This window comes from Manis javanica, chromosome 14 (assembly GCF_040802235.1).
Source record: "Manis javanica isolate MJ-LG chromosome 14, MJ_LKY, whole genome shotgun sequence".
Classification (NCBI taxonomy): Eukaryota; Metazoa; Chordata; class Mammalia; order Pholidota; family Manidae; genus Manis; species Manis javanica.
In genome coordinates this window covers 20,676,724-20,700,283 of record NC_133169.1, presented here as the reverse complement: position 1 = coordinate 20,700,283, position 23,560 = coordinate 20,676,724, and the positions used below count along the sequence as shown (strand labels likewise).

General features: G+C 40.5%; 1 long non-coding RNA gene across 1 annotated transcript; it reads left to right on the top strand.

Moving 5' to 3' along the window:
* The first annotated feature begins 16,926 nt into the window (after positions 1 to 16,926).
* LOC140845960 (uncharacterized) lies at positions 16,927 to 22,389 on the top strand. The gene is made up of 2 exons (XR_012124916.1): positions 16,927 to 20,485; positions 20,883 to 22,389. It is a non-coding gene; the product is annotated as an uncharacterized lncRNA (long non-coding RNA).
* Positions 22,390 to 23,560: the final 1,171 nt, after the last annotated feature.

Genomic DNA, 23,560 nt, shown 5'->3' with positions numbered 1-23,560 from the left:
AAATGGCCAGTCACATGATATCCAGTAACTGTGTTAGTCTGACCAGAGGCCCATAGGTCTTGCCACAACTCTTGCCCCCAAAGGGGCTGATGACCAACCATCCAGTTGGCATGGTACCATGTAGCTAGCCACTGGGTCAAGTCCAGTCAGTGCAGACAATTATAGACGAGGGCTCCTGGGTGATCACGAGCCATACTGCCCACAACTCAGCCTATTGACTGCTCTTCCTCTCTCTGTCCTTCATCCGTATTGTCTTGGTCTTAAGATGGAAAGACTCTCCAGTTTGGGGGCTGCCCTGCCCATGACTGGAGCCATCTATATACCAAGCATCATCAGGTATAGGGCTCTTCCCTCCTGATAAGCACTCTTGGCTACCAATGGCTCAAAAGAAACGTCTTCCTGCTCTCCACTTGTATATGTCAAATGCCCCAGTAAGATTTTGGAATTCTCCACTTAAGGGGTTATTGGAAAGGGTGCTAGGCTGCTGTAAGTACGTGGCCCATTTGGTCAGTGTAGGCATCTGTGCCACGCCATGCTGTGGTCTTTGAGTCGAGTCTCTCACCCACCCCATGATGGAATAAGTGGTTATTACCTTGGTTGGAACTGTTCCAGTGATGGGCTCCATAGCCAGCAAGGAGTGGTACACAGCAGCCAGTTGCTTCTCTGTCAAGGTGACCCAGATCTCTGCTCCTTCCCAGAGTTGTGACCAGAATCCAATAGCTTGGTGTGTCTGTAGAAGCCACTGCCAAAGACCCCATCTATAACCATCTTCAGTTACATGAACATCTAGCTCACAGGGCCTTGATGAGTCCACTACACTCAAGGCCTGTACGGCCTTGACTTATTGCTTTGCAACAGTAAAAGCAGCTGCATATCTTTCATCTCAGTTCCACCTGATGCCCTTTTGTAATAACTGGAATAAAGGCTTCAGAATTTGTGACAAGTGTGGGATAAGCATATCCCAGTAGCCCCAAAAGACCCAAAAAGTCTTGTAATACTGCCACAGTGGTAAGGGTAGGGAAAGCCTGGACCTTGTCTTGACTGCTTCTGGGATAACGTTAGGTTTACCTGACCAGACAACCCCCAAGAAGTTTACTGACAAACCAGATCCCTGATGGTGCTGTTCATAGCTCATCCTTTTTCTTGTAAATGTTGAGCAGTCTAGGAACTTCCCCTTCTAAATCTGCAAGAGAATCAGATGTGAGCATGATGTCATCAATATAGTGATACAGCTGCACTGTTTGTGGTTTCCTCCATGTGGCCAAGTCCTGGGCTGCAAGTCCATGACAAACGGTGGGACTGCGGAGGTGTCCCTGCGGAAGGACAGTGAATGTCCACTGCTGGCTTTCCCATGAGAAGGCCAACTGTTCCTGACTTTCCTGTGCTGTGTCAATAGAGAAGAAATCATTAGCAAGGTCCACAACATAATGATATGTTCCTAGTTCATGACTGACAGGGTCCATGAGGGCTGCTACAGCGGGGACAGCAGCATGCAAAGGGAGTGTGGCTTTATTCAATTACCTGTAATCCATGGTCACACACCACAAGCCATCTGGCTTTTTCTTTGGCCACGCTTGGGAATTAAAAGGACTATGAGTGGGCTTTATGATGCCCACCTTCTCCAACTCCTGTAGAGTTTCTCTAATTTCTTTGTTTCCTGCAGGCACTTTAACTGCTCAGTATTCATTACCCACCGAGGTACAGACAGAGCTATAGGTGTGTGCTTAGCATGTCCCCTCAGAACTGCCTTTACCACATGCACCCTCAGGGCCTGTAACCACAGGCCCTGCAAGATACCTACCAACAAAACATATTCAGGGGTGGGAGAAATGTATATAGTATACTCCTTTGGGGGTAATTCCTTTATCCTCAATGGGATTTGGGCTTTCCACATTCTAAGTGCCTTACCCATATAGTCATCTTTCACAGCAGGGGGGCTCAGAAAAATGCTCAGGGTTGGTAAAAATCAGAGAACAGTTTTCCTTTGTTCTTATATTCCACAAACTGAAGGAACAAAAGAGCAGAATCACAGAACTCAAGAATGGACTAATAGTTACCAAAGGGAAAGGGACTGGGGAGGATGGTTGGGAAGGGAGGGATAAGAATGGGGAAAAAGAAAGGGGGCATTACAATTAGCACGTATAGTATTGGGGGGGACATTGGGAGGGCTGTGCAACACAGAGAAGACAAGTAGTGATTTTACAGCATCTTACTATGCTGATGGACAGTGACTGTGAAGGGGTATGTGGGGGGAGGGGTGCTTGGTGAAGGGGAGAGCCTAGTAAACATAATGTTCTTCATCTAATTGTAGATTAATGATACCAAAAAAAAAAATCGAGAACATTCAGCTCCTGTGTCCACCAGTGCCAGGAAATGTACCTTCACAGGGGACCAATGAATTGCTAATTCCACATGTGGGCTCCGGTCCCCACCATGTCACTCAAGTTGGGTGCCTTGACCCCCATCCTCCTCAGTCGTATTGCAATGGTCAATTGTCCTTCTGTGGGGGTGTTGGCTCAGGCAGAGCCTGAGTACTGTCTCCAAGGAAGTCTTGCAGGGAAACAGGCTGGACGTGGAGCTTTGCCTCTGGCTTCCATGTCCTGGACATCAGTCACTAGAACTGTTGCTCTGGTTTTAATTGTTTCCACAGTTGTGACAAGATCTTATTGGGCTGTTCATCAATATTTTCTTTCACTACCCCAGTCTTTACCAAATCAACACACATAAGGGTCCTTGACCTTCACGGAGTCCTTTGCACCTCTCCTTTCAGTCGTAGTACATGCTTCCTTCCATGCTTTTATTGTTTCAACCTCCCCAGGTCTGCTCAAGTACCAGTAGCCTCACATGTGGGTTGCCCTATGTGTGGGATTATAGTCATGGGGTACCTAAAGAACAGCCACTGGGGATCCAATTATTGTCAGGAAATTTAGTGTATGCAGCACTAAATTTCTCATTCCTATGGTGAACAACTCTTCATAGGGGCCCTGGGGGTTCATATTATAAGTGATATTTTTCATGTCCAACTGCCATAACATCTGCTGGAGCTCTTCATACATTTTTCAGCCAGTGGGTAAGTATGGTAAATCACTCTTATTAGGCCCAACTACCCTGATGGCTACTGTCAGCCAATCCAGAAGCACCTGAGGTGTGATAGGCACTTTTCATCCATTGCTGGAAGGAAGTGTGAGTCATCAGGGAAGCCAGTCTACCCCTTTCAGAACCTGACATAACAATGTTTCCAACTCCCATGTCCTGGAAATGCAAAACCCATGTAGGCAGATGCTCTGATGTCTTCTGCCGAAACTGGATGCTCTTGCCCACCAGCTCATCCTGGATGTAGGGGCAGAGCACAGGGAGCTCCACAACCCGGGGAGGGGGCTGTTCCTCCCACGAAGGAGTCTGTGGTTACTGCATTTTTATTTTATTAATTACAACTGGTCAGTCCTTTAACACGGGAGAGGCTTGCGCCTCAGGTGATGATCTCGGCAGCAGTTCAGCCCTGGGCCCCAGACCCTCATCATCCTCTGGCATCTCTACCATCTCCAGGGCTGAAGGCACTTCTCTTTCCTCCCCCTCCTCCACAGCCTCTTGCAACCTGGATTCTCCAGTTGCCTCCTCCTTCACTGCTAACGTATCTTCCAGAAGCATGACCTGTCTTCTCAATAACTGTCTCTCTTTCTTAAAGGCATCCCATAGGTCATTGCCCAGCTCCTCCAAGTGATGCTGAAGTGTGTCCCTTTCCTGCTGAAGTCTCTCTCTCTCCTCAGTAATGCTTTCCATTATCTCAAGAAATAAGCATCACATAATCCCAGCTGCTACATGACCACTCAGGGCCACTAAGCTGTCTACTATCTCACGCCAGGCTAATTCCATGTATCTAGGATGTGCTTTACCCTAGACTAATTCCCCACTAGGGGCTCCCCAATTGGAAGCCCAATGGATAGGAGAATCCCTGGTGAAGTCGTACCCTCCATCACTGCAGCTACTGGGGCATCCCAGCCATCTACAGGGGCATTTCCATGTATCTCTTCATCTTCCCACCATCTCTCTAAGGGCAGCCCACACTCAAAGGTTGCACCCATGAAGACAGATTTCAGGTTTAGATGTCCTGCAGACTATAACCAGATGTTACTCTGGGGGGGAAATATATTCCCAGCCTGGGGCAAATTATCTTTGAAACCAAAATCAGTCAAAGGGAGAAATAAAATGAGAGAAACCCATTTATTGCATACCAGCTATCATCCACTTCTGCTTGCCTGTGTCTCTCATGACCCAGCTGCATAAATGGACCCCACTCAGTTCTCCAGTCCAGATACGCTGTCACTTCCCCCAACCCTTATAATCACCAGTTGATACGGAGATGGACTACTTCTGTTCACCCCTTGGAAATACCTATTGATAACTGAGATGCAGTAAGATCAGGCAAGAGATTCCTGAAATATTGCTATTTTAGTCACAATTTATTAACTATGGATTAGCTCAAAATATCATATTCATCATATTGATGAAGATGAATATGAAAATATATCAATCACTCAAAAGGCAAATCAATACAGGTAGTATTTGATCTGCACAGTAAAATTTTATGATTTTTTTGCCCTAATTTTGATGTTCTTTTTGTGATGACCAAATTTTTATTTTACTAGTTGCATTTTCATTTTTGAGTTTGTCACTGAAAGCTTTTCCTTTCTGCCTTAAGTTATTATGCTGCTGCATTTTATGCTCTGTTTAATATGGCATGACCAATAAAAATCAGAAATTTATTGACAAAACAAATGACTACTGTATACACTGTAAGCAGAGTTAATAAAATTCTTTGATAGAATTTATTTATGTCATCTAAGTAAGGGGTAAAGGTAAAAAATCTTCCTTGAAGCCTGCCAATATTGCAAAATTTGCATCACTTGGGAGAATCAAATACATTCAGATTATCCACATCATGCTTTTTATGTCCTGTAAATAATTGAAATAAAGTTATTGTCAGGAGAAATTGATTAGATTCAAGGGAAAGTATGTATGGGTAGGAGAGTTTGAACATAGCAGTACTTTGACCCCACATTCCCTGTGAATTTTTATTCATTTATGCCCAAATTATTTATTGAAACTGAAAAAATGGCATTGACTCTGTCAGCATGAAGTTTATGGAGGGATCCTGGAAGGGAGATGCACACTGAAGACATCACAATTGGTTATAATACAACATTATGACACACATGCACATGTACACACATATATTTGACACAGTGAAGTCAATATGAGAATACATTGTAGCTCTGTCTCTAAGAATCATATACTGCATTTAATAGGTTTATGCAAAGTTGAAAAATAGTTTAACAAATACAAGGAGAATATTTTAATATAAGGTATGATTTGGAATTTTATTTTGCTGGTAATTGCAAAGATTATACCCTTGAAGAATTATATTTTATTTTATAATAAGTGTGTAAGTTCCATAGAAGAAATAATTTTTTATATTTCTGCTGGAGTACCACAAAGGGCAAAGATTATATATGTCTTCCTTTTTTACAGTGAGTTTGGTATCATAGTCATGAGGTTGTTCTTGTTTTTAAGGTTGAATGTGCTTTGTCTTAAATAGCCATGAAATGTATATTTCTATACAAGATAGTTTTGTTTGAGAATAAGACAATATCGTTTAACTTTGCCTAATTCTTGCCATATTCTTCGAGTAATATTTTATTCAATATTATTTCCATAGTCTCTGAGTAAATATCTGAGCACAAAATAAGCCACTACATTTACCCTTCAATTCAGTATACCTCAGGCATTTCACTTTGTTGCTTGGTAGTTATTCAAACCTCCACTTAAGAATCACTGCCAAGCACGATATTCTCTGTTCAAGCCACTAATTGCAAATATAATAGAAACTTGTTGACTTGTGATTGTGTAAGTACTGGTCATATTGGTTGTAGTCTCAGGAATCAAGCCATAATTAACCACTATCACATATGTCTAAATAGGAAGCTTCAGTAAGATACTCCTCAATTTCCTATACTTGATCCAAACTTGAGAAACATGATTTTATACATTTGACCAACCACCAATTAAAGTAACAACTTGGATCAAATATTTAACAATGTAGAAATTAGACATATCATGTGAATTGGACTGAATTTTACCCATGACTAACCCTTCCTGTCAAATCTGGTCTACTTGGGGATTTTCTATGTAGATACATGAGTGTTTTCTGATTCTCATTCTTACCATCTGTTCAAATTAAATCTTTGTTGCAGTTTTGGACTAATATTTAACCTCATCCTTCAATTTACTTTGCTTCTCCTTCACTTTTGGTATTTCAACTATATTTAATCCCGTATCTTTTTAATGCTAACTGCAGAATTTATATTAACCACTGCGATATTTCACCTTATTCTTTTAACACATCCCACTTGGGATATTATAAATATTATTCATTTCAATAGCATATCAGCTCTATTGCTGAGTATTATTTATTCCCATTTTTAATTACCTCTTTGTACATCTCTATGAAAATCATTGGTTGAAGTTGCTACATAACTGTTTCTGCTTCATGCTAGTAAAGGTTTTTTCTCCAGGATGGCTTTAAAACAATAATCAATAGTCCTGCATAAATTATACATGTAGGTTTGTATATGCCAAATTTAATACAATTTCCTGTTTTAAATGCTCCCTTATCATTTGTCACAAATAATTGAAAAATTATTTTTTGTTTAAATACAGCAAGCTTTGTACTATAACTTACAAAAAGTCTAACTTTTTTTTTTGTTTGTTTGTTTAAATCAAGGTATATTTGCCCAGTGGGCTGACATGCTTCCATTACCAAAGGAAACCATACTTGATAGAAAAATTCCACAATGTATTAGTTGAATGAAAAAGAGTTACAGAATATATGATTCCATTTATATTTTTAAAATCAACGTTTATGTGTGTATAAAACCCTGGAAAAATATATATGCCGAATTATTATTTCTTGTTGCTAAAGGACAGGATTATGGCCCAAATTATTCTGAAACATTCCATGCTGGAGAGTGGTGTCTTCTCAATTCCTAAATTAGTTAAACTTTTTTTTTTTTTTTTTTTTGAGAGGGCATCTCTCATATTTATTGATCAAATGGTTGTGGTTGTTAACAACAATAAAATTCAGTATAGGGGGGTCAATGCTCAATGTACAATCATTAATCAATCTCAAGCCTAATTCTCGTCAGTCTCCAATCTTCTGAAGCATAACAAACAAGTTCTTACATGGTGAACGAATTCTTGCACAGTGAATAAATTCTTACATGGTGAACAGTACAAGGGCATTCATCACAGAAACTTTCGGTTTTGATCATGCATTATGACCTATAAACAATCAGGTCAAATATGAATATTCGTTTGATTTTTGTACTTGATTTATATGTTGATCCCACATTTCTCCTATTATTATTATTATTATTTTTATTTTTAATAAAATGCTGAAGTGGTAGGTAGATGCAAGATAAAGGTAGAAAACATAGTTTAGTGCTGTAAGAGAGCAAATGTAGATGATCAGGTCTGTGCATATGGACCAAGTATTAATCCAGGCTAGACAAGGGCAGCAAGACATCCACGGATGCAGAAGATTTCTCTCAAAGCAGGGGGGGTGAGGTTCTGAGCCTCACCTCTGTTGATCCCCAAATTCTCACCTGATGGCCCCCCTGCGACTGTGCCTGTCTTAGGTTGTTCCTCCCTTGAGGAATCTTACCCGTCTCTGGCTACCAGTCATCTTCCAGGGCCATACAGGGAAATGTAAAGTTGGTAAGTGAGAGAGAAGCCATATTGTTTGCAAAGGTTAGCTTTTTACTTCTTTGCACATTTATGCCCAGTGGCTTCTATGCCCAGCACTTGTCTCGAGGTATCTTTACCACCTGGAGGAATTATGATACTCGGTAAATTCGATATGAGGCACGAATTCTATTTAAGGGTTGTAATTAGGAAGGAAGAAGAAAAGCTATAGATGTAGCATATGAAGGAAACATGGGAGGATTGATTATTTCTTTGACATATCTTCTTGTAGAGTACCTTAAGTATGTATAGGTTTTAAACTACTAATTTGCACACACATATTAACATAATAGGAATACGGTGACAAAAACAAAGCAAATCTATAATTACCATCCATCTCCAGTGAAGCCAAGAAAACCATTTAGGCACCCTAGGATTTGTGAAAATTTATCTATGATATGATGGATATTGTCCAACTGTGCTTGAACCATCAGACAAATTAAAGCAGCCCATTTCTGGGATCTGTTCACATCCCATATGTTCTTTTAACCATAGATAGTCTATAGTCATGAGATTTTGGAGTGCTACAACTTGCACCCCTCCCAACTCCTGGTTGAGTTCCAACAGTACAGATCCGGTCAAATTCGTTGTCTCACTGTATGCACATGCCAGCCTAGACATCTCCCTCCTCATTCCTATGGCAAGGCCAGGAGACGGTGGGCTGGATGCAGCCACAACCGCAGCATCGTCCGGATCCCTGTGGAGGCTTTTTGATGATCATCCCCCTGGCACAAGTCCTCCAGAGAGTGCTGATGCCGGAAGCTCCTCCTCATATCGTATCTTAGTTCATTTTCTGGGTATCCAAGCTAGGCCTTGATCTTCTGCATAGAAACAAACAGACCCTTTGCCCACACTTTGACATGCCCTCTATACCACTGTGCAGAACTCATTGGAGGTCAGCACACAACAACTGCTTTTTTTTTTTTTTTTTTTAATTAAGAGAAAGGAATATTATCAGAAAAGAGTACCTCCATAGCTGATCATCTGACACCCTTTAAGTGATCAACATTAAGGATATTTAAAGCATGCGCTGATCTTTGATTTACCAATAGTTTTATCCTGTTAAGGAGTAATCCCCCTTTTCTTTCTTTCTTTCTTTCTTTCTTTTTTTTTTTTTAATTTTTAATCTACACTTACATGAAGAATACTATGTTTACTATGCTCTCCCCTATATCAGGTCCCCCCTAACAACCACATTACGGTTATTGTCCATCAGCTTAGCAAAATGTTGTAGAGTCACTACTTGTCCTCTCTGTGTTGTGCAGCCCACCCTCCCCTTTCTCCCTCCCCCCCATGCATGCTAATCTTAATACCCCTCTTCTTCTTCCCCCCTCTTATCCCTCCCTGCCCACCCATCCTCCGGAGTTCCTTTCCCTTTGGTACCTGTTAGTCCATTTTTGGGTTCTGTAATTCCACTGCTATTTTGTTCCTTCAGTTTTTCCTTTGTTCCTATACTCCTCAGATGAGTGAAACCATTTGGTATTTCTCTTTCTCCGCTTGGCTTATTTCACTGAGCATAATACTCTCCAGCTCCATCCATGTTGCTGCAAATGGTTGGATTTTTCCACTTCTTATGGCTGAGTAGTATTCCATTGTGTATATGTACCACATCTTCTTTATCCATTATCTACCGATGGACATTTAGGTTGCTTCCAATTCTTGGCTATTGTAAATAGTGCTGCGATAAACATAGGGGTGCATCTGTCTTTCTCAAACTTGATTGCTGCGTTCTTAGGGTAAATTCCTAGGAGTGGAATTCCTGGGTCAAATGGTAGGTCTGTTTTGAGCATTTTGACGCACCTCCATACTGCTTTCCACAATGGTTGAACTAATTTACATTCCCACCAGCAGTGTAGGAGGGTTCCCCTTTCTCCACAGCCTCGCCAACATTTGTTGTTGTTTGTCTTTTGGATGGCAGCTATCCTTACTGGTGTGAGGTGATACCTCATTGTAGTTTTAATTTGCATTTCTCTGATAATTAGTGATGTGGAGCATCTTTTCATGTGTCCCTTGGCCATCTGTATTTCTTTTTTGGAGAACTATCTGTTCAGTTCCTCTGCCCATTTTTTAATTGGGTTATTTGTTTTTTGTTTGTTGAGGCGTGTGAGCTCTTTATATATTCTGGACGTCAAGCCTTTATCGGATGTGTCATTTTCAAATATATTCTCCCATACTGTAGGGTTCCTTTTTGGTCTATTGATGGTGTCTTTCGCTGTACAGAAGCTTTTCAGCTTAATGTCGTCCCACTTGCTCATTTTTGCTGTTGTTTTCCTTGCCTGGGAAGATATGTTCAAGAAGAGATCACTCATGTTTATGTCTAAGAGGTTTTTGCCTATGTTTTTTCCAAGAGTTTAATGGTTTCATGACTTACATTCAGGTCTTTGATCCATTTTGAGTTTACCTTTGTATACGGGGTTAGACAATGGTCCATTTTCATTCTCCTACATGTAGCTGTCCAGTTTTGCCAGCACCATCTGTTGAAGAGACTGTCATTTTGCCATTGTATGTCCATGGCTCCTTTATCAAATATTAATTGACCATATATGTTTGGGTTAATTTCTGGAGTCTCTAATCTGTTCCACTGGTCTGTGGCTCTGTTCTTGTGCCAGTACCAAATTGTCTTGATTACAATGGCTTTGTAGTAGAGCTTGAAGTTGGGGACTGAGATCCCCCCTACTTTATTCTTCTTTTTCAGGATTGCTTTGGCTATTCGGGGTCTTTGGTGTTTCCATATGAATTTTTGAATTATTTGTTCCAATTCATTGAAGAATGTTGCTGGTAATTTGAGAGGGATTGCATGATATCTGTATATTGCTTTGGGCAGGATGGCCATTTTGACGATATTAATTCTTCCTAGCCATGAGCATGGGATGAGTTTCCATTTATTAGTGTCCCCTTTAATTTCTCTTAAGAGTGACTTGTAGTTTTCAGAGTATAAGTCTTTCACTTCTTTGGTTAGGTTTATTCCTAGGTATTTTATTCTTTTTGATGCAATGGTGAATGGAATTGTTTTCCTGATTTCTCTTTCTATTGATTCGTTGTTAGTGTATACGAAAGCTACAGATTTCTGTGTGTTAATTTTGTATCCTGCAACTTTGCTATATTCCGATATCAGTTCTAGTAGTTTTGGAGTGGAGTCTTTAGGGTTTTTTATGTACAGTATCATATCATCTGCAAATAGTGACAGTTTAACTTCTTTACCAATCTGGATTCCTTGTATTTCTTTGTTTTGTCTGATTGCTGTGGCTAGGACCTCCAGAACTATGTTAAATAACAGTGGGGAGAGTGGGCATCCCTGTCTGATTCCCGATCTCAGAGGAAATGCTTTCAGCTTCTCGCTGTTCAGTATAATGCTGGCTGTGGGTTTGTCATATATGGCCTTTATTATGTTGAGGTACTTGACCTCTATTCCCATTTTGCTGAGAGTTTTTATCATGAATGGATGTTGAATTTTGTCAAATGCTTTTTCAGCATCTATGGAGATGATCATGTGGTTTTTGTCTTTCTTTTTGTTGATGTGGTGGATGATGTTGATGGATTTTCGAATGTTGTACCATCCTTGCATCCCTGGGATGAACCCCACTTGGTCATGGTGTATGATCCTTTTGATATACTGTTGAATTCTGTTTGCTAATATTTTATTGAGTATTTTTGCATCTACATTCATCAGGGATATTGGTCTGTAATTTTCTTTTTCGGTGGGGTCTTTGCCTGGTTTTGGTATTAGGGTGATGTTGGCCTCATAGAATGAGTTTGGGAGTATTCCCTCTTCTTCTATTTTGTGGAACACTTTAAGGAGAATGGGTATTATGTCTTCTCTGTGTGTCTCATAAAATTCCGAGGTAAATCCGTCCAGCCCCGGGGTTTTGTTCTTGGGAAGTTTTTTGATTACCGTTTCAATTTCTTTGCTTGTAATTGGTTTGTTTAACTTTTGTGTTTCTTCCTTGGTCAGTCTTGGGAGGTTGTATTTTTCTAGGAAGTTGTCCATTTCTTCTAGGTTTTCCAGCTTGTTGGCATATAGGTTTTCATAGTAGTCTTTGATAATTCTTTGTATTTCTGTGGAGTCTGTCGTGATTTTTCCATTCTCATTTCTGAATATGTTGATTTGTGTTGACTCTCTTTTTCTCTTAATAAGTTGGGCTGGAGGCTTATCTATTTTGTTTATTTTTTCAAAGAACCAGCTCTTGGTTTCATTGATTTTTGCTATTGTCTTATTCTTCTCAATTTTGTTTATTTCTTCTCTGATCTTTATTATGTCCCTCCTTCTGCTGACTTTAGGCCTCATTTGTTCTTCTTTTTCCAATTTTAATAATTGTGATGTTAGACTATTCATTTGGGATTGTTCTTCCTTCTTCAAGTGTGCCTGGATTGCTATATACTTTCCTCTTAAGACTGCTTTCGCTGCATCCCACAGAAGTTGGGGCTTAGTGTTGTTGTTGTCATTTGTTTCTATATATTCCTTGATCTCTATTTTGATTTGTTCATTGATCCGTTGATTATTTAGAAGCATGTTGTTAAGCCTCCATGTGTTTGTGAGCCTTTTTGTTTTCTTTGTAGAATTTATTTCTACTTTCATACCTTTGTGGTCTGAAAAATTGGTTGGTAGAATTTCAATATTTTGGAATTTACTGAGGCTCTTTTTGTGAGCTAGTATGTGGTCTATTCTGGAGAATGTTCCATGTGCACTTGATAAGAATGTATATCCTGTTGCTTTTGGATGTAGAGTTCTATAGATGTCTATTAGGTCCATCTGTTCTAGTGTGTTGTTCAGTGCCTGTGTGTCTACTTATTTTCTGCCCAGTGGATCTATCCTTTGGGGTGAGTGGTGTGTTGAAGTCTCCTACAATGAATGCATTGCAGTCTATTTCTGTCTTTAGTTCTGTTAGTATTTGCTTCACATATGCTGGTGCTCCTGTATTGTGTGCATATATATTTAGAATGGTTATATCCTCTTGTTGGACTGAGCCCTTTATCATTATGTAGTATCCTTCTTTATCTCTTATTACTTTCCTTGTTTTGAAGTCTATTTTGTCTGATATTAGTACTGCAACCCCTGCTTTCTTCTCACTGTTGTTTGCCTGAAATATGTTTTTCCATCCCTTGACTTTTTGACTATGCTTATTTTTGGGTATAACGTGAGTTTCTTGTAAGCAGCATATAGATGGGTCTTGCTTTTTTATCCATACTATTGCTCTATGTCTTTTGATTGGTGCATTAAGTCCATTTACATTTAGGGTGACTATTGAGAGATATGTACTTATTGCCATTGCAGGCTTTAGATTCGTGGTTACCAAAGGTTCAAGGTTAGCTTCTTTATTATCTTACTGCCTAACTTAGCTCGCTTATTGAGCTGTTATATACACTGTCTGGAGATTCTTTTCTTCTCTCCCTTCTTATTCCTCCTCCTCCATTCTTCATATGTTGTGTGCTTTGTTCTGTGCTCTTTTTAGGGGTGCTCCCATCTAGAGCAGTCCCTGTAGGATTCCCTGTAGAGTTGGTTTGTGGGAAGCAAATTCCCTCAGCTTTTGCTTGTCTGGGAATTGTTTAATGCCGCCATCATATTTAAATGCTAGTCGTGCTGGATACAGTATCCTTGGTTCAAGGCCCTTCTGTTTCATTGCATTAAGTATATCATGCCATTCTCTTCTGGCCTGTAGGGTTTCTGTCGAGAAGTCTGATATTAGCCTGATTGGTTTTCCTTTATAGGTGACCTTTTTCTCTCTAGCTGCCTTTAAAACTCTTTCCTTGTCCTTGATCCTTGCCATTTTAATTACTATGTGTCTTGGTGTTGTCCTCCTTGGATCCTTTCTGTTGGGAGTTCTGTGTAATTCCATGGTCTGTTCGATTATTTCCTCCCCTAGTTTGGGGAAGTTTTCAGCAATTATTTCTTCAAAGAGACTTTCTATCCCTTTTCCTCTTTCTTCCTCTTCTGGTATCCCTATAATACGAATATTATTCCTTTTGTATTGGTCACATATTTCTCTTAGTGTTGTTTCATTCCTGGAGATCCTTTTATCACTCTCTATGTCAGCTTCTATACGTTCCTGTTCTCTGGCTTCTATTCCTTCAATGGCCTCTTGCATCTTATCCATTCTGCTTATAAATCCTTCCAGGGATTGTTTCACTTCTGTGATCTCCTTCCTGACATCTGTGATCTCCTTCCGGACTTCATCCCACTGCTCTTGCATTTTTCTCTGCATCTCATCCCATTGCTCTTGCATTTTTCTCTGCATCTCCGTCAGCATGTTCATGACTTTTATTTTGAATTCTTTTTCAGGAGGACTGGTTAGGTCTGTCTCCCTCTCAGGTGTTGTCTCTGTGATCTTTGTCTGCCTGTACTTTTGCCTTTTCATGGTGATAGAGATAGTTTGCAGAGCTGGTAGAAGTGACCACTGGAAGAGCTTCCCTTCTTGTTGGTTTGTGGCCTTCTCCTGGGAGAATAGCGACCTCTAGTGGCTTGTGCTGGGCAGCTGTGCGCAGACAGCGCTTCTGCTTCCTGCCCAGTTGCTTTGGGGTTTATCTCCGCTGTTGCTGTGGGCTTGGCCTGGCTGGGGCTGTTCCTCCAAAATGGTGGAGCCCCATTGGAGGGGGAGCAGCCGGGAGGCTATTTATCTCCGTAAGGTACCTCTGTGCTCCCTGCTGCCCAGGGGGTTAGAGTGCCCAGATATCCCCAGATTCCCTGCCTCTGGTCTAAGTGACCTGTCCTGCCCCTTTAAGACTTCCAAAAAGCACTCTCCAAACCAAAACAACAACAGCAGCAATGAGAGAGGGAACAGAAAGGGAAAAAGAAAGAAAAAACACGCGATTTTTTTTTTTTTTTTTTGTCCTCAGGTGCCGGTCCCAGGCACCCGCTCACTGGTCCTGCTGCCCTGTCTCCCTAGCACCAGGGTCCCTGTCCTTTCAAGGCTTCCAAAAAGCACCCACCCACCGGTCCCGCAGGGAAGGAACGCTCGATATTCTTTGTCCTCAGATTCTGGTCCCAGCCACCCGCTCACCCGTCCCGCCGCCCTGCCTCCCTAGCACCGGGGTCCCTGTCCCTTTAAGGCTTCCAAAAAGCACTCGCCAAAAAGAGAGAAAAAAAGGGGAAAAACGCGCTATTTCCTCCGTCCTCAGGTGCTGGTCTCAGGCACCCGCCCACCAGTCCCACAGGGATAAACGCGCGATATTCTTTGTCCTCAGGCACCGGTCCCAGGCACCCGCTCACCAGTCCCGCTGCCCTGCCTCCCTAGCACCGGGGTCCCTGTCCCTTTTAGGCTTCCAAAAAGCACTCGCAAAAAAGAGAAAAAAAAAGGGAAAAAAGCGCATTTTCCTCTGTCCTCAAGTGCCGGTCTCAGTCACCCGCCCCCTGGTCCCGCAGGGAAAAACGTGGGATATTCTTTGTCCTCAGGCGCCGGTCCCAGGCACCTGCTCACCAGTCCCGCCCCCCTGCCTCCCTAGCACCGGGGTCCCTGTCCCTTTAAGGCTTCCAAAAAGCACTCGCAAAAAAGAGAAAAAAAAAGGGGAAAAACGCGCGTTTTCCTCTGTCCTCAAGCGCCGGTCTCAGGCACCCGTCCGCCGGTCCCGCAGGGAGAAACATGGGATATTCTTTGTTCTCAGGCGCCAGTCCCAGGCACCTGTTCACCGGTCCCGCCACCCTGCCTCCCTAGCAACGGGGGCCCGTCCCTTTAAGGCTTCCAAAAAGCACTTGCCAAAAAAAAAAACACTCCGGTTTCTTTCCACCTGCCGGGAGCTGGTGGGAGGAGCGCTCGGGTCCCTCTGGGCCAGGGCTTGTATCCTACCCCCTTCGCAGGTGTTCTTGGGTTCTTGCAGGTCTGGATGTGGTCTGGATGTTGTCCTGTGTCCTGTGGTCTCTATTTTAGGAAGATTTTTCTTTGGTATATTTTCATAGCTCTATGTGTTTTTGGGAGGAGATTTCCACTGCTCTACTCACGCCGCCATCCTGGCTCCAAAAAGTCTAACTTTTAAAATATTCTGAACAATTCTATTTCAAATTTGTGAAAAGGTAGTGACAATCTCAGGTTTTGACATGTTGAAGCTAGTGAGTTTAAATACAATTGACAAGCACTTCCAAGTCATTTATTATAACCGTTCTGATCCGACAGAAGGCATGGTTACAGTGGTGCCAGATGTCAACACCTTTCATTTATTTTTCAGAACAATAAACACAGGTTTGAGAAAAGTCATAAATATAGCAGACTATAAAAATATCTAAGGGAACAAATGAGTTTTGGGAACACTGATTAGTTTCAAATGTAAATTAACTTCCTTTCTAGTTTTTTTAATTTATTTTTCAGATTTTTTTTTTTTTATCTTCAGGAATCTACATATTAGGAGCAGCCTCCAGTGATCTTTCTGGACTCATAATGTTCAACAAATATTTGTAGTGGAAGCTCTACCATTAACTGACACAATGTTATAACATTTAATTTTAGAACAGGGTGAACTTTAAAGTAGACAGGACAATTTTAAAGGAATATTAGCTTTAATTAATTTATTTGAATAAAATCTTCCCCCCAATATTTTTTAATATCTAGATTCCCTACATACAATTGTTAATTCCTATTTTCTCCCCTCCACTATTCTTTCTTTTCCATCTTCTTCAGTTTGTGGTTTAAGTGAGTTAATCTTTCTTCTAGGCAAGGTGGTCTGGTTGGATATAATGACTGAAGAATATTTTTATTCCTCCAACAAGTAGTCATAACAGTTTTTGAAATTTTTATTAGACATTTAATAACTAATTTTCTATCTTTCTAAATCATAACAAACAACTCAAAGTTGTGCTTATAGTAACACAACCTATATGTCCTCTTCAATATGAGACCTTCGTTGAGAGTAGCAGAAGGCATTATGGACATTTCCTCACTCTGAAATACACACATTGCCCCTAGCACATATACATTTACATATATATGTACCTGTATTTATCATCCTACTCTGACTTGCATTATTATATTTTTAATTTGGAAAGTTAATGATAACATAAACAGTGTATTTCAAAATGACGCTCAGCAAAAAAATGTCAAGGTAAAAGATAATAGATATAACAGAGATATGAGTAATATATTAGTTGGAAAAATAAAGTGGGAATATTATTGTTTTTGATTTCATAGGAGAAACAGTTCTGTAGGACCCCAACCTCCCTGAGAAATAAGTTAGCCTAAGAGTAGCCATCTTGAAGCCCAAAAAGCCATTCTGATATATGACTCAGAGGGAACAACTGAAACCAGGTAACTCCTCTGGAAAAACAAGTTAATCAATCATGACTGCTGGCAGCGCTAACCTTTCGGTTAGTTAAGCATAAAAGCTGACCCTACCTTGCTACACCCCCAGGACGTGGCACTAACCCAGAAATCGTAGGTTTGAAAAATTACTGCCTTTGTAGTATTGTTATCTTGCTATGTAGTATTGTTATCTTGTTACTACAACATAATCTGTAACCATGGTAATCCTCTAGGGCTGAATGCCTCAGAAAATCCTATATAACCACTTAGTTGTAAGTGCTCAGGGTCCTCGTTGAGACCCGCTGCGACGGGCAGACTTGGACCCCAACTAGTTGGCTTCTGAATAAATTCCTCTTGCTTGTTGCATCAAGAAACGTCTTTGGTGAGTGATTTGGGGCGGCGCCTTCCTCAGGGGAATCCAACATTTGGGGGCTCGTCCGGGATCATGCGCTCACCCCGCTTCACTCCCGAAGTCGCTCTTGGAGGAAGAGGTAAGATTAGTGGCGCCTTGAGTTGTCTGTGTTCTGTCTTCTGTTTTTCAGTGAGACCGGTCAGAATTCTGAAAAGGGGTACCCACTGTCTGGCAGCTGTCCCGATCCCGTAAAGGGGTCGAGACTGCGGTCGGTAGACGTACTAGGAGCACCGCAGGCTGCAACCCTGGGGGACGCCTCGGGGAGGTTGGGAGGCCAGGGACGCCTGGTAGCCTCCCGTCTGTTTTTCTGGCAAGGTGAATCTGATGAGATAGGGTTGATTTTCAGGCGCCAGGAATATCAACCCTCTGATTCCTTTCGGTTTCTGTTTGAAAATCTGAGAAAAAACAAAAAGCGGCCGCTGTGTGTCTAATCTGTGTGTGTCTCTGTTTTTTGTGTCTTTCATGTGCCTAATAATTGTTATACTGACAATGGGACAGACTCAGACAACCCCCTAAGTGTGTAAATGAATATATCTTTCTACCTCCGGATGGTATTAATGAAATTGATTTAAAGACAAGCGCTTGTGAAAATTGAGTGTTCTAAAACTTCCAGAAAACCTGATAAAAAAGTGTTAAGCATTAATGCTAATTTGAGTTTGCCTGAGGCGGGCATGTCCTGGTAGTTGTCGGCTACCTGAGTTTACCTAGAGTCATTTGAGTCATGTTATCTGCTAAATCTTTTAAGAATAGAATGCTTAGAAGCTTGGCTTTGTCTAGTGTTGAGTGGGGGTCTTGTGAGTAGGCTAGCATAGTTGTTGCAGGTAGGTGAACTGGATAAGTGTGGCAAGTGAACACCTTTTTAATTGTGTGTTGCAGTGTGTATGCCTACCTGCAGCCTGAGAATCTTTGTAGTAACTTTAAGGCCTTAGAGTTTTGTTAAGTTGAGAAGATGTGCTCTGTGTTTTCTGGGAGATTGTGCTGTGAAGCTCATGGTTGCAGAAATTGTAGAATGTGTTCGTAAGTTTGTCGGTCTAGGAAATGTTAGTTTGACAGTTTGCAGTGTCCTGCTTCTCAGTGTTCACTGGAGCTTGAAGTTTCTAATAGTTTTGAGTTCTGGTTAGAACTGCTTAAAGTGATAGAGAGGGCATTTCTCTATGTTGAAAGATCACAGCAGTTTCTCATGCTTAAAGTCTCAGTGAGTTGCCATGAAATCGTAATGTTAAAGGGACTAAAAGCTAAAGTTTGTTAACAACTGTATAACCTTTATTTGCCTTTGAAATATTTTGTTATTAAAAATGATTGCATGGCCTGAAAAATTGAATTCCTAAGTAGAATAGTAACAAAGCTTTTTTCAGCTGATTAAATGCACTTAGTTAACAAACCAAAATTTATTAAACTGTAGAATCTGGACAAGATTATGTTTCTCCCAGAAAAACAGGTTTCACTGTAAAGGTTTAGATAGACGAACGTGTGACCACTTTTGAGAAAAGTTGTAATAGATTTTTTGAGAACCACCAGGTCTTCTTGTTTAATTTATATGCTGTATGTTTTAAAAAAAAACATGGGGGACTCTCCATATTTTTTAATGCAAATAATCTTAGAGCTTTTAATAGAATTTGCATAGCAGCTTATATCTACTATTAAAGAGTAAAACATTCTTGAAGCTTTCAGGGAAGACCTGTAAACTTAAGCACTTTCTCTGCTTTTTTGTATCTGGTCTTAGACACTTATGCTGAGTTATGTTCTTATTATTTTCACTGTTTGTAAGCTATTGATTGTAAGCCAAAGGTCATCATTTCTCAGTCCCTAAATGAAGAAGTAAAATGCCTGACCTCTTTCATCTCAAATCATATTTCTGGTCATATCTGAAAATCTGTGTGAAAGAAAGAGACATTTAAATTTGAGATTCTGCTTAAACTTTTAAGTTGAATTTGACTATAGCCATATTCATTCTTTGTATGTATCTCTAACAAGTCTTTTGTATGCCTGGTGATATTATACTCTGCCTTGAGTTTAGACAGTTCTTTCAGCTAAATATGAATTCTTATTGTAGCTTTTTTCCCCTCCTGAAGATGAAAGCAGAAGAATCTACCATCTGCTACCATTCTCTCAAGAATGCTTAGTAACCTAAAATTAGTTTGACTTTCTGTATGTTGTCTTTAAAAATTGACAGCAGCAATCTCCCCTGCTGCCCCACTTTTTAAGATATCTTGTTTACTGTGCTGAGTATATAGACAATAAATGTGTAATGATAGTTCTAAAAAAATTAAATGCAAAAAGGTGCTTTTACCTCTAGTTAACTCTGATATTTTCCAGAGGGCCCCTGGAACATGTCAGAAGAATTTTTTCTCACTAGAGAAAGTATTTGACTAATTTGGCTTATTTATCTGATATATATATATTTATTTACCAGGAAAGCACTGTCAAAGAGAATGATGCTAAACTTTGTTACTAAATGTTTTGTATTACAGAAATATCAGAATTTCCTTATGTCAACTGTTTTACAGTAAGCTCTCATCAGATCTTTAACCATTGTCATTTGTAAGTCTTTTGTCATTTATAGTATTATCCCTAAACTGGTAAAGAACTAGATTTCAGCAGAACAGGTATTAGTTACATAAGATTACATAAACTAAAGAAAATGATTTTGTGTCTTTTTGTTTCAAATGTTGCTGGTAAAGTGTTTTAACCTTGTTCTCTTAAACTGACAACAGTTTAGTAAATGACTATCTTTATGAGCAGAATTGAAACATCCTTCTCTCTACTTGATCCCTCCAGAGTTTAAAAACTTTCAGTGACTGTTTTTGTATTCCATGGCAGTATGTTTATTTGCACGAGTTCAATAAGAATCTGCTTTCCTTGTGAGAAGACTACTTAAGAACACTGGTTATACTACCAGGGCTTTGACTGGAATGTCGTACCTGAGAGACATGTGCATAGACTCAGATGTGAACAACTTTAAAGAACTAAGATTGACTTTATAAAGCCAACAAAGCCCCTTGGAAGAACTGGCCTAGTACCTTGCTTACAGAGTTCCCAGCAGCCTTACCAGGTGAGTAAAGAAGGTCACTTCCTGGCAGGTGCAGAGACCTCGAGAAGAGAAGAATTCATCCAAATCTACAGGTACTGCAGGTAAAGCCTGATGGCAAGTCTGGCTTGGCTGTCTGGCCTCAAGAGGCCTTTAAAAGTTCAATCTGAAATTCCTTACAAAAAGTTCCAGCAAAGCATATTTAAAAGAGCCTGTGTAATCAATTGCTCTTCTTGCTGCACCTGTGCAAATAATCAAGCCAGCTGTTAATTATTTTCTTAACCTAGTTACTTCTAGTAAAAATGAGAGTGATTTTAGAGAGAAGTATCGTTTCAATAATGTAGCCTCCTTCCAGAATAAAAAATCCAACTCCAGATGTTGCTACATAACCTAATAACACAATTTGTTTTATCTTGCCTAGAAGCCACAAAACTGCAAATAGTAATAAAAATGAAACCCAGAATAGAAGCGCCAGCCTTCTGAAGCCCTCTCAACTGACCAGTGATGGAGACCTAGCTGCACCCTTTACTGCGCCCCCTTCTCAGCACGAAGCAGCCAGAGCGGTCATTGCCCCTTTTCCCTAGCAGCAGCTAGAGTCTTTATCTGTAGAAGAAAGAATGAGACCATACCCATAGCCTTCCCTGGTAAAAACAGGTATTTAATCCCTCCTCCCAAGAGATGGTGGGCTTGTAACACTGGAGTGATCCCATGTGTCTCTACTTCTGCCTTCAACTCCTCCTGTGATTTCTGTATCATGGTCCAGTTAGTACCCAGACTAATGTATCATGATGACTTATCATTCGTGGCAGAATTAGAACCTAAACTAAGGTATAAAAAAGAGCCAGTCTCACTCACTCTAGCTGTATTACTAAGAGTAGGAGTCGCAGCCGGAGTAGGACCAGGGGCAGCTGCAATTATACAAGGAAACCAACATTACGAAGGACTAAGAATAGCTATCGATGAAGATTTGAGAACTATAGAACAGTCTATTTCTAAACTTGAAAAGTCCCTAACCTCTCTCTCTGAAGTAGTGCTGCAAAATAGACGAGGGTTAGATTTACTATTTCTAAAAGAAAGTGGATTGTGTGCAGCTCTAAAGGAAGAGTGCTGCTTCTATGCAGACCATACTGGAGTAGTAAGAGACTCAATGTCTAAATTAAGAGAAAGATTAGATCAGCGAAAGCGAGAACAAGAAGCTAACCAGAGCCTGTTTGAATCCTGGTTTTCTAGATCCCCATGGCTTACAACTCTAATATCCACTTTGGCAGGACCCCTGCTTATTTCAATATTGCTCCTCACCTTAGGTCCCTGCATTTTAAATTGAGTAATAACCTTGATTAGAGAAAGAGTAAGTGCTGTGCAGGTGCTAATGCTGAGACAACAGTATCATACCCTCACACAACAAGAAGAAACCAACATTCCATGATTAGAATGTTCAGAAAAAGAAGTGGGGAATGTAGGACCCCAACCTCCCTGAGAAATAAGTTAGCCTAAGAGTAGCCATCTTGAAGCCCAAAAAGCCATTCTGATATATGACTCAGAGGGAACAACTGAAACCAGGTAACTCCTCTGGAAAAACAAGTTAATCAATCATGACTGCTGGCAGCGCTAACCTTTCGGTTAGTTAAGCATAAAAGCTGACCCTACCTTGCTACACCCCCAGGACGTGGCACTAACCCAGAAATCGTAGGTTTGAAAAATTACTGCCTTTGTAGTATTGTTATCTTGCTATGTAGTATTGTTATCTTGTTACTACAACATAATCTGTAACCATGGTAATCCTCTAGGGCTGAATGCCTCAGAAAATCCTATATAACCACTTAGTTGTAAGTGCTCAGGGTCCTCGTTGAGACCCGCTGCGACGGGCAGACTTGGACCCCAACTAGTTGGCTTCTGAATAAATTCCTCTTGCTTGTTGCATCAAGAAACGTCTTTGGTGAGTGATTTGGGGCGGCGCCTTCCTCAGGGGAATCCAACAGTTCGAAATGATGAGTACAAGTTAATTTCATGATTGTAGAAAGCTAAAACTGAGTGAAAATACAGGATATTATTATAGTTGAGAAAAAGAAATTATATTCTGGCGTTGATTATAAAACCTAATGTTTGATTTATGCAATGTTTAAAATCTCTTTTGAGATGTATTTGTCTTGTGTCAAATTTAGAAAACTACATTTCCTAGACATTTCTTCTTTGTATGGTCCCAGGTTATAGTGGGAGATATGTGACAAGAGAAGTTTTGTGTGAGAATTTCTAGGCATGAGCAAAAACAGCAGCTTTTGCATGGCAGGATGTGTTTGTTGTAATTCACACTGGATGTCATCATTTAAATGCTGGCTTATTATAGGGCCCATATCTGCTCCAACTCCTCCATAGTCTCTTGCTTTATTTTCTCGAATCCTGGTCTAGATTCATGAAGAAGGGCTCCATGTCGTGCTAGAGGTGTGGGTTAAATTGTAATATTTCCAGAATATCTCACCTGGCTTTAGTGCATCTGCATATCAACAGGTGTTTTCCAGGGGTGGAGTAAAGTAGGGCTTTAGTGCATCTGCATATAAATAGACATTCCTCAGGGTTGGAGAAAGTTCATCTCCATATCAATGCATAATTACCTGGGCAATGGAGGGCTTATCTGAACCTGAGAGGTGAGGAGGAGGGCTGGTTTTGCTTCTGCCAGAGCAGGAAAGAGAGATGGCCCTAGATTGAAGTTTGTAAGCAAAAAACACGTTTTAAATTTTATTTCTCCCTTTGACTGATTTTAGTTTTAGAGGTATTTTGCTCTGGGATTTCCTTTCCCAAGAGTTACCTTAGAGGATGCCTGCATTGGAAGTAGGAGTCTTGGAGTCAATGAGAGATACATGCAGGTTTCAATTCCTTCTTGTGGATTCCATCATTACAGGTTGCCATTTTTCTTTGCTTTCCAGATTTTTCATGTTTTCTCATGACATGAGTGTCCTGCATTGAAAGAGTAACATTACAAAAACTGAATTCAGTCCTACACTTGTATTGGAAAAAATCAATATAATAAACTTTACATATTTTTATGTATGTGTACACAAACACACATATACATGCACATCATCTAGTGATTCCACCTGTCTG